At 31.5% G+C, this 12,539-nt stretch overlaps 3 long non-coding RNA genes across 7 annotated transcripts; all 3 read right to left on the reverse strand.

Annotated features, from left to right (window-relative positions):
• Positions 3,025 to 3,588, reverse strand: LOC107628262. The gene is made up of 3 exons (XR_001617661.2): positions 3,472 to 3,588; positions 3,193 to 3,266; positions 3,025 to 3,075 (listed from the first exon to the last, which is right to left on the reverse strand). It is a non-coding gene; the product is annotated as an uncharacterized LOC107628262 (long non-coding RNA).
• Positions 9,475 to 9,909, reverse strand: LOC107628263. Its single transcript, XR_001617662.2, has 3 exons — positions 9,838 to 9,909; positions 9,664 to 9,730; positions 9,475 to 9,503 (listed from the first exon to the last, which is right to left on the reverse strand). It is a non-coding gene; the product is annotated as an uncharacterized LOC107628263 (long non-coding RNA).
• LOC107628264 lies at positions 11,042 to 12,269 on the reverse strand. 5 transcript variants are annotated; one of them, XR_002355341.1, is made up of 4 exons: positions 11,759 to 12,269; positions 11,429 to 11,522; positions 11,182 to 11,298; positions 11,089 to 11,103 (listed from the first exon to the last, which is right to left on the reverse strand). It is a non-coding gene; the product is annotated as an uncharacterized LOC107628264 (long non-coding RNA). The 5 variants fall into 5 exon arrangements; XR_002355340.1 differs by having other exon boundaries at positions 11,182 to 11,207; positions 11,759 to 12,262; XR_001617665.2 differs by having other exon boundaries at positions 11,042 to 11,298; positions 11,759 to 12,259.

Genomic DNA, 12,539 nt, shown 5'->3' on the forward strand with positions numbered 1-12,539 from the left:
TTTTAGATACTAGTTCATAGAACTTCATATACTACCAATAAAATATCATATACTAAATTAATCAGTGGCAGCAGACATTTTATTCTATTTGAGACTCAATATAATCAAAGGTTAACTCATGAATCATGCACTATACATGCAGAATATCTTACAATATCTTCCTCTATATTATCATATATTAATCCTACTTTTTGCAAAAAGCTTTTTCTTAATTGATGTGATTCAATGGAAACATCCAATGAACAATTTTAAAAAATAAATGTTAAAGTATCTATAGCTTCCACTTTTATTCAAATTGTGCCATTAAATTTGACATATAGGATGTATAGATATATATTATTTCATGTTATTCCTACATCTGAAATACAATTTATTGGATTATACTGTGAAATGACATTTTCTTTCATCAACCACCCTTTACGGTATTCTAAGTTACAGTCCTTCATGAATGAAGAATGAAATAAATTTTTTGAACTATCTAATAGGTCAGAAAAGATCATTCTCAATAAAGACTAAGATTTTGTGAATCAAGTACCAATATCATGACCTCACGGTACTATTGGTAAATAAGATACTAGCTCCAGAAACTTCCACTAATATGATCAACACATACTTCATTTTCAATGACACTAGACCTTTTAATGTTTTTGAGGCTCAATACAGTCGAGAGGTGAACTCATCAATTATATACTATGCAAGCATGAAATGCATTTTCTTATCAGTGAAAAGTATCCTAATTCAAATATCATATTCATGTAGAACATTTTTTATATTATAGCACAAAAAGTTTCCTATAATGTAGGTTCTAATACCTGAGTGTTAGTCTTAATCATAACTCTATGCTACATAGAAGCATTATCACCTAAGTCTTACTAAATAAATAAAATCAAATTTGATACTATACATGAGCCATATACTATCTCCTATTGAAGAAATGACATGCATTTATTAATCATAATCCAAAACAATAAATTAGTACTACCCTATGTAAAATCCAATAGGATCATATAATTGACTTCTACACTTTCAAGTATATCTGTTATAAACCTAACGGATTAATAGAAGACATCACCATTAATTTTTAACATGCAACCATCAACCATAAAATATAAAATATTACAATAATATTTAGAGTACAATAATATTTATAGGTTATTTGTGCTATGTATCTTATGCCACTGGACTCCCTAATTCCTCACTGACGCTATGGAAGGTAATAAATCCTGAAGGTTCCATTGGTTTATAGGAGAGGTATTTACGGATACGCGGGATTAGCATTGGTGACAAGCCAGATTTATTTCTTGGTAACAATGTTTTGCTACTTTATGAGCATAGTGGAAATCTCATAAGAGACAATGAAAGAAAGACCACAGAAGTTGTTCTCACTACCCTAAATATATATACAGAAGAATTAAAGCACATCTTCTATAGGCATTGGCATGAAGAGGTTCATCTGAATTCTCTAATAGTGCATAATCATAGCCTACTTACACTACTACATAATTGATTTTTACTAACATTTAAAAAATGTTACTAAATCATATTAAAATGTTACCTATGTATATTAGTAACATTTTAACAAATGTTAAATATACCCTATGTTACTAAAGAGTTTTACTAACATTTTTCTAAAGATTTAATAACATTTAGTAAAAATGTTACAAAAGATATTCTATAGTAATATTATAATAAATGTTACAATAGACCTTTCTTGATAACACTTAGAAAAATATTACAATAGATAATTTTTGTAACACTTAAAAAATGTTACCATAGATATTTTTTGTAACACTTGAAAAATATTACAATAGATATTTTATGTAACATTTAGAAAAATGTTACTGTAGATATTTTTTGTAACACTTCAAAAATATTACAATAGATATTTTACGTAACATTTAGAAAAATGTTACCGTAGATATTTTTTGTAACACTTCAAAAATGTTACAAAAGATCTTTAGTAATATTTTTTTAGTTATAATATACTATTTTTTATTTTATATTATACACAATATAAATAATAAATATACAAATACTACAACATGAAATATTTCATTAAATTCACAAATTCACAAAATAAAATTTTTATAACCTCTTTCATTAATCAATAATCATTGTACAAGTTTGCTTCCTGATGCAAATAAAATGAAAAAAGAAAAAAATACCTATAGCACTTAAACTCTATCAACATTCCATATAAAAACGAAAAGAAAAAGTAATACAAAGTACATAAAATATGAGTAATTGGCAATGTTTTCTTCTTGCTTATTCTTATGTTGATACGATCATTTCTTGGCAACATGAGTAATTGAAGCCGTAAAGAATACACCTCTACTGCCAGTTCTGTTTGGGAAAGACCTGTCCTGATAACTTTCCTTGGCAATGTAGGTCCACCACCATACCTAGTTGAGCAAAAGGCAAAAACAAAGTCAAGAAGCTCACATTAAAGACCAGATAAAGGTTTACTGACCTTCTAGCATTCAAGTTTGTAACCATTTACAAACTTCCACAACAAACCAGAAAAATAAAATAGCAAAAGAAAGAGCATAAATGATAACCAGAAACTTTTTCAAATTTTAGATTAACCAAAGTTGACATGTTTACTAAGCAAGCTAGCTTACCATGCAATAAGTTGGTTCCAAACTTCTTGAGGAAGTAATACATAGTCACAACCTTCTAAAAGTGTATCATGAATATTAATATCCGTACTAAAGTCCTCTGACACACAATCATCTATCAAATCATAATTATATATGAACTTTGAGCATTGGTAAAACATATTTAATACTAAATCTATGGCATCAAGAAATGCACAAACCAATAGAAGAGTAAATAAAAATGCAACATTTGGCATCAAAAACTATTTTCATGACAAGGTAAACAAGAATTAGTTCAACAAAAGAACAACCTACACTCAAAAAGTGAAATTTGGCACAAGCAATAAAACAGCTTTTTTATTTGAATATAGAGATGAATACTTGAATATAGTCATTGTAAACTTGTCCCTTGATGAGGCTTGTCTGTAAGGATGTAGGAGATTCCAAATTTCAGAAAGCCAAAATGAGCTTCTCATATCTGAAGATAAATAGAGTTAGGTGATTGCTAGTTACTAATATTTTGATAACAGAAATTGCAAATACTGTGCATAGAAAATCAAGAGATCACTAGAAATAAAATTAGTTAGACACTTACTTGTGACTGAGTTGTTTATAGCATGAATCAAGAGCCATAAGGTAGCAAGTTTGAGAAAGTTTTCCATCAACAACCTACAAGAGAAATTATAAAGAGTATTATTGCAATGGATATCCTTAGATTCTCATTCAAATGCCATATTTAGACACTAATGAGTTTTTAAGGATAATCTAATTATCACAATAATAAGAAACAAAGTGAAATTATCTTTCAAATTACATGATCCCAAAGGTAAAATCTTGTGACAGAAAATAAAAAGAGTACAGTCAGAAAGCTTACTGGATATTCACTAGCAAGATTAGACTTGTAAAAATCATAAGCATGAGACATGTGGCTTGCCCTCAATTTGCTTTCAAATGCAATGGTAAGTTTCTCTTCTTTTTATATGCTTTTCTTTGGATTCTGCTTTTTATAATGACCATTATCAACATGATGCAACACAGTAGCCATATCCATTGGGTTCTGTATGATTGACCGATACTGAGATAATCATCTTCTTAATTCTTATATAGCTTCGTGTAATCTAAAACCTGCCCAAGAGTTGATCAAACATTATTTTATATTTAGTTGTGTGTGTCACTATATATGTAAGTAGTATAGCACTATAATAATTCATAAGCCTATATATTAATTTATCAACATTACTACTACTACTACTACTACTTCTACCCAACAGCCAGAAACGATGCATCAATTAAAATATACAAGAGTGAAAGATAATTAAATAAAAGATGATGGGAAAGTTTGTTCACTCTACTAGCTAGTGATGATGTGCCAATTAATTCAGACAATTTAGATTGAAAACTTGGTATCTAGCAAAGCAGGAAGGGAGAAAGAATAAAGAAGAAAAAGGAGCTATATATATGGAGGAATTCGCAAGAAATTAGGAATAAAATTAAGAATCTTCCAATGTTCAAGTGGAATAGTACGAGGACAATTCTTTCTATTATAAATTAGTGGCGTGTTTTCCTTATATTATTCAGATGCATAATATGAGCTAAGGTGAAAAAATAGTGTAGAAGTATAAAGACATGATGCTTCCTTTCACATTCTCTTACAAATAACTTTACTTAGAAAACATGCTATTAGGTCAGATTATCACTGCCTCACAAATCACAACACAACAGAAGCAACATTTTTATAGAAAAAATATATGTGTATAACTTTGAAAATCATGGAGGCATTATATCAATCACTTCATGAGCATCTTCTACCACACTGTTTGGCTTAAACTTAATGTTGATTTAGTCCCAAATTCACGGCTTTCTTTTTTTTGGCTTAAACTTTCTGTTGATTTATCTTTCTTGTCCACCATTTTTGCTGCTCTAAATTAGACCTCACTTAGACACTTACTGGCATCATCCAAGAAAATGATTTCCACTTCAATATACCCTCATTTTTACATTGTTTGGTCAATTTTGTCCAACTTAAATGTATTTTAGCCAAACAGAGAAAATAAGTTATGTGTTATATCAAATCAGTAGCATTAGTAGTTCCAACAAGGGATCCAGAACTTATTAATTTCTACAACAGATGTAGCTGATAAAAACCCTAAATCAACAAATAATTATAAATCAAATTATTTATTAAGTAAAGATTAAAGAAGATTGAAGGTGTAAGAAGCTAACTGAACAAGAGAACTAGAATTTATTCACATATTCTGCAAATACTGTAAATATAAAAAATATATATATAAAAGGAAGGAAAAAAGAAAAATACAAAACATTTTGTAGACAACCTGAATGCGATACCGGTGGGGGGAAATGGGATATAGCTCGCGGTGTTCAAATAACTCCTGACTTCTCTTTGCCTTTCCATCTCAGCCTTCTAATGTTTTCACTTTCCACTCCGTTATGCAAGAACAACAAAAAGAAAATGATTACCGATTATATACATAATAGCAAAAACAGAGAATCAAATTATTCTCTCAAAAGACAAGACATGATCAAGATAGTGCATAATTTTATAAACACAAAGAAATACTGAAAATACTTACTGTATTACATTAAGCTACATTGTGGGGTGCATATATCTTGAAGTTCAAATTTAAGCTCAATTTATGTTACAAATCTCTATAAACTTTCCCTATGCCATCAATCAAGACATAACAATAAGTCATTGATGTTAATAAACAAGTCTCTAATTTAGAAATGCAACCATTTAACACCTGCCAACGTTGCTAAAATTAATTAAATGTAAGTCACCATTAGTTAACATTAAAAAATTGCAACAATAGGCTTATAAGTTTCTGCCAAAATAGAGGAAAGAAAACTAAGAATAATTGTGTTTAGCATTTATCTAGTGGCATATTTTTGAGTTGACATAAAAGCTAGAAACCATTAATTGACTAGTTAGTTAACTAGGCAGCACACTTATCCGAATACAATGAGGGCACATTTGGTTGGGGCTAAATTGATATGGAAGTTTTCATGATAAACACAAGGTGTAATTTTATACATGTAGTTTATTCATGAAACTTTTCACCAAAACAAACAAACACACCATTGAAAAGTTATAAGATATAAGATATATAGTAACATAAAATTCTTTGAGGCATTTCATCAAACAATTTAAATGCATTCCCAAAAGCACAAAGAACTTTCGGAAAAAAATTGATCCTAAAAAAATTTGAATTCTTCGTCAAACACAGCATATGCATTCATTCGCATAACAATGAAAATCCATTAACTATAATTTTCAGCTATAATTGAGAAGCCAAATGAAAAAACAAATTTCGTGAAAGATAAAAGAAGTTACTTGTGCAATTGAAGTTTCTCTTCGATCTACAACAAAAAACTTCATTGCATGATGTTGATGAATAGCTTACTGTAAAATCAGGTAAGAGAACAAGCATGAAATACTTGTAAACCTATCAAATCAACCTTTCCATTTTCAAAATGATTGAAATGAGTAGTAAAGCATGAGATTAACAAAAATAATTTTCAAAAGACAGAGATTTAATTCAATGAGATTAACTTTAGACACAAGAACACAAATATAAAACAATAGCTTAAATTCTAAGTACCTTGAGAGTTTCCAATTCAGATCCTAGAGCAGAGATCTCACCCTGACGATGACGATGGCAGCGATGGCGACTTCGATGACAGTGGCGAAGGAGAGATCGAAGAGGAGAAGGAAGAGATTGAAGAGGATTAAGAGGTGGATTCAGAACACACGATTGTAGTTTCCATTTGCGAACCATGAGATCGATGAGGGGAGCGACAGATTGAGGAGAAATTGAGGAGGATGGAGAGGTGGTTTCACCGTTTTAGAACACTGACAGTAAAAGTGACGGTGAGAACCGAGAACACGCGTGGTTAGCTAATTGAGAATAGGTAACATTTTCTTGAAGTTTTTTAAAAATTTAGACGTATTTATTAACATTTGAGTTTAAATGTTACCTAAAATTTAATTTTATGATAATTACTAACATTTTAACAAATGTTAACAAATAAATGTTACTAAATGTTAAAAATGTAGTAGTGTTACTCCATAATCTACAAGATTATTCCACTACATATGTCATGGTATTAATAGGAGTAAGTTGTATTTTACCTTTAAAAACTAGGATTACAAATTAAAAATAGTTATATATTCACTTTTGGTATCTAGAATAGACTTAGTTATGTTTCTCATGTCAATCTATTCCTTTTAATAGCCAATGGATTTGTAACCCGTTCTATCACCAGCTTTTGTGTTATTTAAAAATTTTAATTTATGAAATTTATAATGTTATATATTTCTGCTTTACATGTTATATATTTCTGCTTTATAATGGGAGAGATATGCTATGCTTGCTGGTCTTGTCATTCATGACCATCCAGACATATTCTTTGGCATAGATTTCATCTTAGTGCATGAGCATAACTCAAGCCTCAAGAGGGCCAATGATAGAGCAACCTCTGAAATTGCAATCACTATGGTAGATTGTCTTTACAAATGTAGTACTTTCCTTATATTATTGCATTCCTCATCTTTTTGTTATATATCTTAGCTTTAAAATTTATGATTATATTCACTATAAGCTTTAGTTCCTTTGAACTACATATTTGGTGACCCAAATTATAAGTAATTTTCACCAAATAGTTAACAATTGTCTTTACAATTTAGTGATAGTTTTAGATTTATCCTTCATCTATTTTAAATCATTAGTTGCAGCCATTTTGTCACTATGTTTTTGTTAATAAAATTTATATTTAATCATACAAAAACTTTAGTCAAATATCGAAATAATTAATAGATAAAGTAATTAACACTAGACATAATGCCAATATATATATCACTTAACTTTGTAATAAACCAAACTAAAATTCCAAAGAATATACATAAGTTTGAAATTCAAACTCCATTATGGCACTCATTGAGTAAGCATGTATATAAAAAACTGTGACCGTACCGTTTCCACAATCTCAACCAACAACTATATATATATATATATAATTCTCATCTTATTACGTTTTCAAAACAGATCAATAATAGAATATCTCCGATTAGACATTTGAATAAATTAAAGCCATACACACAACTAGAAAATGGATTAATACAGACAGATTTATAGACGGATTCGGTCTTTATTACAGACAGATTTTTGGTTACCGACGAAATTACTGACAGATTTTGTCCCTCTGTAAAAGCCCCGTCGGAAATTATTTACCGACGGATTTTTTTTCGTCGGAAAATTACAGACGAATTTTTACCAGTTACCGATGAATTTTCTCTCTGTAAATTTTCTATCCATTTTCCAAAGGCGACGAACTTTCCGACAGATTTTTCGTCTGTAATTACAGACGGATTTTCAGACGGATTTTCCGTCTGTAATTACAGATAGATTTTCCAACAGATTTTTCGTCTGTAATTTGAACTTTGGAAAATCATCCCACGTTCTGATTGCAGACAGAAAATCCGTCTGTAAATCCGTCAATAAGGTAAAATATAATTTTTTTATTTTTCTAATTGCAAAATAAACTTGTTTTCATACAAAATAAATATAAAAAAACTCAACTCAACTCAAATAAATTATATATTATTTTTTTCTTCTTTGAGATATATGAAAAATAGATTATCTATATAATATTTCTTTACATATAACTCTACTTATTCAATAATATACACTTGTACATCCATATGGAGTGAAAATTACATTCATGTCTCACAAACATTAGTAGAGTAGTATCCTTAGAATTTTCTAAAATTTCTTGAACAATGCAAGCTAAGCTAGAGACCACTCATATGGTAAGTGTAGAACTTTATGGCAGCTATGTACACTTTCTTATGGCTGCTATGTACACTCTATTGATTCTACAATGTACACTCTATTGAAGCTGCAATGGCCGCAACGGCAGCAGCTATGCCTGTCACGGATACTGCAGCATGCAACTGAGCATTATGAGTCTTAATTTCCTGCTTTTTCCTCTCCTTTTGATCCTTCAGCCGTTACTTTGTCAAAATTTTTCTCAGCAAAGGCACATGCTAGAATTGCCTGTCACCCAACCAAACTTATTATTAGATACTCCTTTCAATTTTTTGTAAATATATATGTGCTTTAAGTTTCTATAATAAGTAACTAATAATAATATATGGTATATTGGCAGTACCTGTACAGCAACAGCTAAACCATCAACTAGAAGGGAGGATGTCAACCAGACCTGAAGACAAGTTTGGAATGCAGCCATTGGAATTGGGCCTAATCTTGCTACCAATGATGCAGCCAATGTCACACAGAATGTCACTGCTAGTGGGCGCCATTAAGCCATGGAGGAGCTCGATGCTCTGCACACACAACAAACAAAGCTTGATGCTATACAAAATATGCATTAACCAACACCAAACCTTTAAATGAAATTCAGATTTCCAGCAAAATAATTTTTATGACCAAATATGCAGCTTAGTCATTAAAAAAGGCTCCAGTATGATTCAGCATGTTAAAGATACAAAATCGATCATTGAGTCCAATCATCTCTAGGAGTGAAACATTGCAACCATAGTATTGAAGGATTCTAAACATCAAGCATGAATTTAAGAATTGAAGAATTTAAAACACCATATTACTTGAAACAATGCATATGAACCCCAACTCCGGGCGTATGCAACAAAAATTACAAAATCAGACTCACTAGACGCCTGCGTCAATTTTTCATTGTTTCCCTTCCCTTAATACCATGTCAACTTTCATTTTCAATAACTTGTGTTTTGTTGTTGTTGCTGGTTTAGGCATATACAAGTCTGTTAACAGAAGGCCGTAAAAAAATATACCTGAAATGCCACACCAATGCACTCCCCTTGGTCATTGAATGCTGGGCCACCGCTGTTGCCTAAAATCAAAAGTTGTAAACGATGGCTATTAAATCAATGCACATAGTTCCATATAAGAAGAAGTTGTTTTTCCAACAGTTCTTAGAATAATAAGAGGCTGGAGAATTTTTTTTGCTGGAGAGGAGGTGAAACAATCAAACAACTATAAGATCTACTGACCAGAATTTATTGCAGCATCAATTTGAATACCCAACAAATCAGACGATCCATGAGCATATGATGTGACCTGATTACAGGTTTTTTCAATAACTGAGCACTAAAACCATAGAGTAAAACACTTTTATTGATTTTACGGCATATAAAAATGGTAATTTTATGTTCAATATATCAAACCTCAATGCGAGATGCAACTCTCTTTGTCACTGAAATTGTGTCTCCTCTAAGTGGATATCCCACCACAGTAACAGAATCCTACAAGTTACAAGACAAGTATACAGAAATTTCAGTTGATCAGCATGCAAATAGAAATATATTCTATGACAAATTATATAGTATATATTCTTTTAACATTTTCCATTGAAACACTGAGAATTTTCAAATTAAAAAAAAGGGAAAAAAATAAAAAGAAAGCTATTTCAAACCTGAAGATGTGGCAATCGTCCTAATCTGAGAGGTTCCATATCTCTCCAGAATTCATCACTTTCTACTGAAAGCAAAGCTATATCACAATCAACACCTTTGGCTAAAACCTGTACAGTTCATTCACTGAGAGTAAAGTAACTATATGAACATATCATGAGTTAGAAGCTATATATCCTTCTAAGCAAACATGCAAAACTTGCACTTTACAATGAATTCACTCCAAGTTTAAAAGCAAGGTATAGCTTACAAGTAAACCTCAGATATATCAAATTTTACCTACAATAATACAATTTTAGCGACTTATTCACTAATACTTCTTAATGTCCTTACTCACTACTATATGAGATATTTAAGCAAACTGCTCTTCACGTAATACTCATTTTTTTAATGAAAAAAGGACAAGACCTTCATAGAGACACACCTTAGCCATGTATTTTGTATCATCCCCTCTTCTCTTAACTTTAACCTGCAATAAACCACAACAATGAAAAAGTTGGCAGCTATTTATAACCTTTCGGCAACTAATTCTAAGATCTATGAACATAATATAATTTATTAATAAAATTTATATTGTAGGATCTACATCCTGGAGAAAATAGGACCCTTAAGGAAATTACCTGTGTATCATGTTCCACACAATGTGCATTGGTTATTAGTTTCCTACCTCCAATCATAAATGCACTGCAAAAAAGGTGGCTTGTAAGATTAAGAATGAATCCATTTTTACTATTCTACTGTTAAGGTTTTCAAAAGATAAAGAGGATAGTTTTATATGATTAATATAATTTATTTAAAATAAAGACCTTTCTTAATATGAAAATATGGCAGTTAAATATTATTAGTTATTAATTTCCGTTATTAGTTATTAGGTCGAACATGAACAATTGTTTGAAGAGAACGGATAATAGTGAACTAGAAAAAGCTGATATATGTTTGAATGAAAATGAATTCCAAATAGAAAGTAAAAGTTACCATGATTATGCCTTTAACATTCTCCTTTGTTAGTGTGATGCAGTTCTGCAAATCATCATCAGATTCGTTATTCAACTAATTTCATTAAAAATTACCGTACATATTTTTCCCAAAATTTCAAACAAGTTGGCGCCAATCTGCTGAATTTTCTGCAGCAAGCAATTTAACAACTTTATATGCTAAATTTTGCATCAAAGCTTTTAACATTCCTAAAACCACAAGAGCTCAAATTTAAACAACCTGCCAAAATTAAAATGAACAAGGACACGAAAAATCAGCAAAGGCAGCACAAGGTGTAAAGTAGTTTCTATTGGTAAGTATTAAGCAAATGAAAAATCAAACTCTTTCACGAATGAAAATAGCAAAGTACCTTTGAAAACAAATCTTCTACTTCTCTTTCACGAATATCACCAGGGAGGTTCCCAACGTAGACTATTCTGCTCCCACGCCTACTCATTTTCAATCTGCGGCAATAAAATAATCGAAAAATAAGGAACAACAATAAAACTGAAAGGTGATTAGAAGACCTAAAATTAAGCTAATTCAGCCAGCAATTTCAATTCTCAGCAGAATAAAAACAGAACATCGAAAGGGAGAGAATAAAGAGGAAAATAAAATTGTACAATTGAATTAGAGAGAGGATATAGAGATTGTTGGGGGTGGAGAAGGGTTGAAATGGGCGAAAGGGATTTTATTTTACCTCTGATGATGAGACGGAATTAGGGATCGGTAGGTTTGCAGTGGAAGGCCTCCAGGTTAGGGTTTTTCAATTTTGTTTGGAGGAAGGTGAAGCCACGACACAGGAGAAAAAGCAGAGCGTTACGGGTTTCAGCCATGGAGGAAGGAGCGACGTTTGAAGGCTTACGACAGAGTGAGCACGACGGAGGCTTTGAGACGGAGGGAGCGTCGATGGAGAGAGCGGCGAAGCAGGGGTTGGAAGCACGACGAAGTTCTGGGATTAGGGTTGGAGGCATGACGAAGCTCTGGGGTTAGGGTTGGATGCGGCGGCGGAGGGAGCCCGTACGACGCAAGGGACGACGGAGAGAGATCTGTGACGCCAGCGGCAGAAGAAATTGGTGCGACGGAGAGAAGAAGCAACTCGGTGACGGAGAGAGGAACAAGCTCATTTGATATGGGTGGAGTGTAAATGGATCGAGTGGATAGAGATAAGATTAGTGTTATCTCAATATTTACCGACGGAAAATTTAAATTACAGACGGATTTTTCGTCTGTAATAATTTAATAAAACGCAGCGTTTTGTCTATTTAATTACAGACGGATTTTCTGTCTGTAACCATTTTTCACGGAAAAAAAATTAATTTTTCCGACGGAATTATCGACGGATTCTATTTTCCGTCTGTAATTTATGCTAATCCATTTTTTTGTTTTCCGACAAAAAATCTCTCTGAAATTCCCTCTGTATTTCAGTGGGATAAAATCCGTCGGAAATATCCGTCTGTAATAACTAGTTTTCTAATAGT

The sequence above is a fragment of the Arachis ipaensis genome, chromosome B02 (genome assembly GCF_000816755.2).
Source record: "Arachis ipaensis cultivar K30076 chromosome B02, Araip1.1, whole genome shotgun sequence".
Classification (NCBI taxonomy): domain Eukaryota; kingdom Viridiplantae; phylum Streptophyta; class Magnoliopsida; order Fabales; family Fabaceae; genus Arachis; species Arachis ipaensis.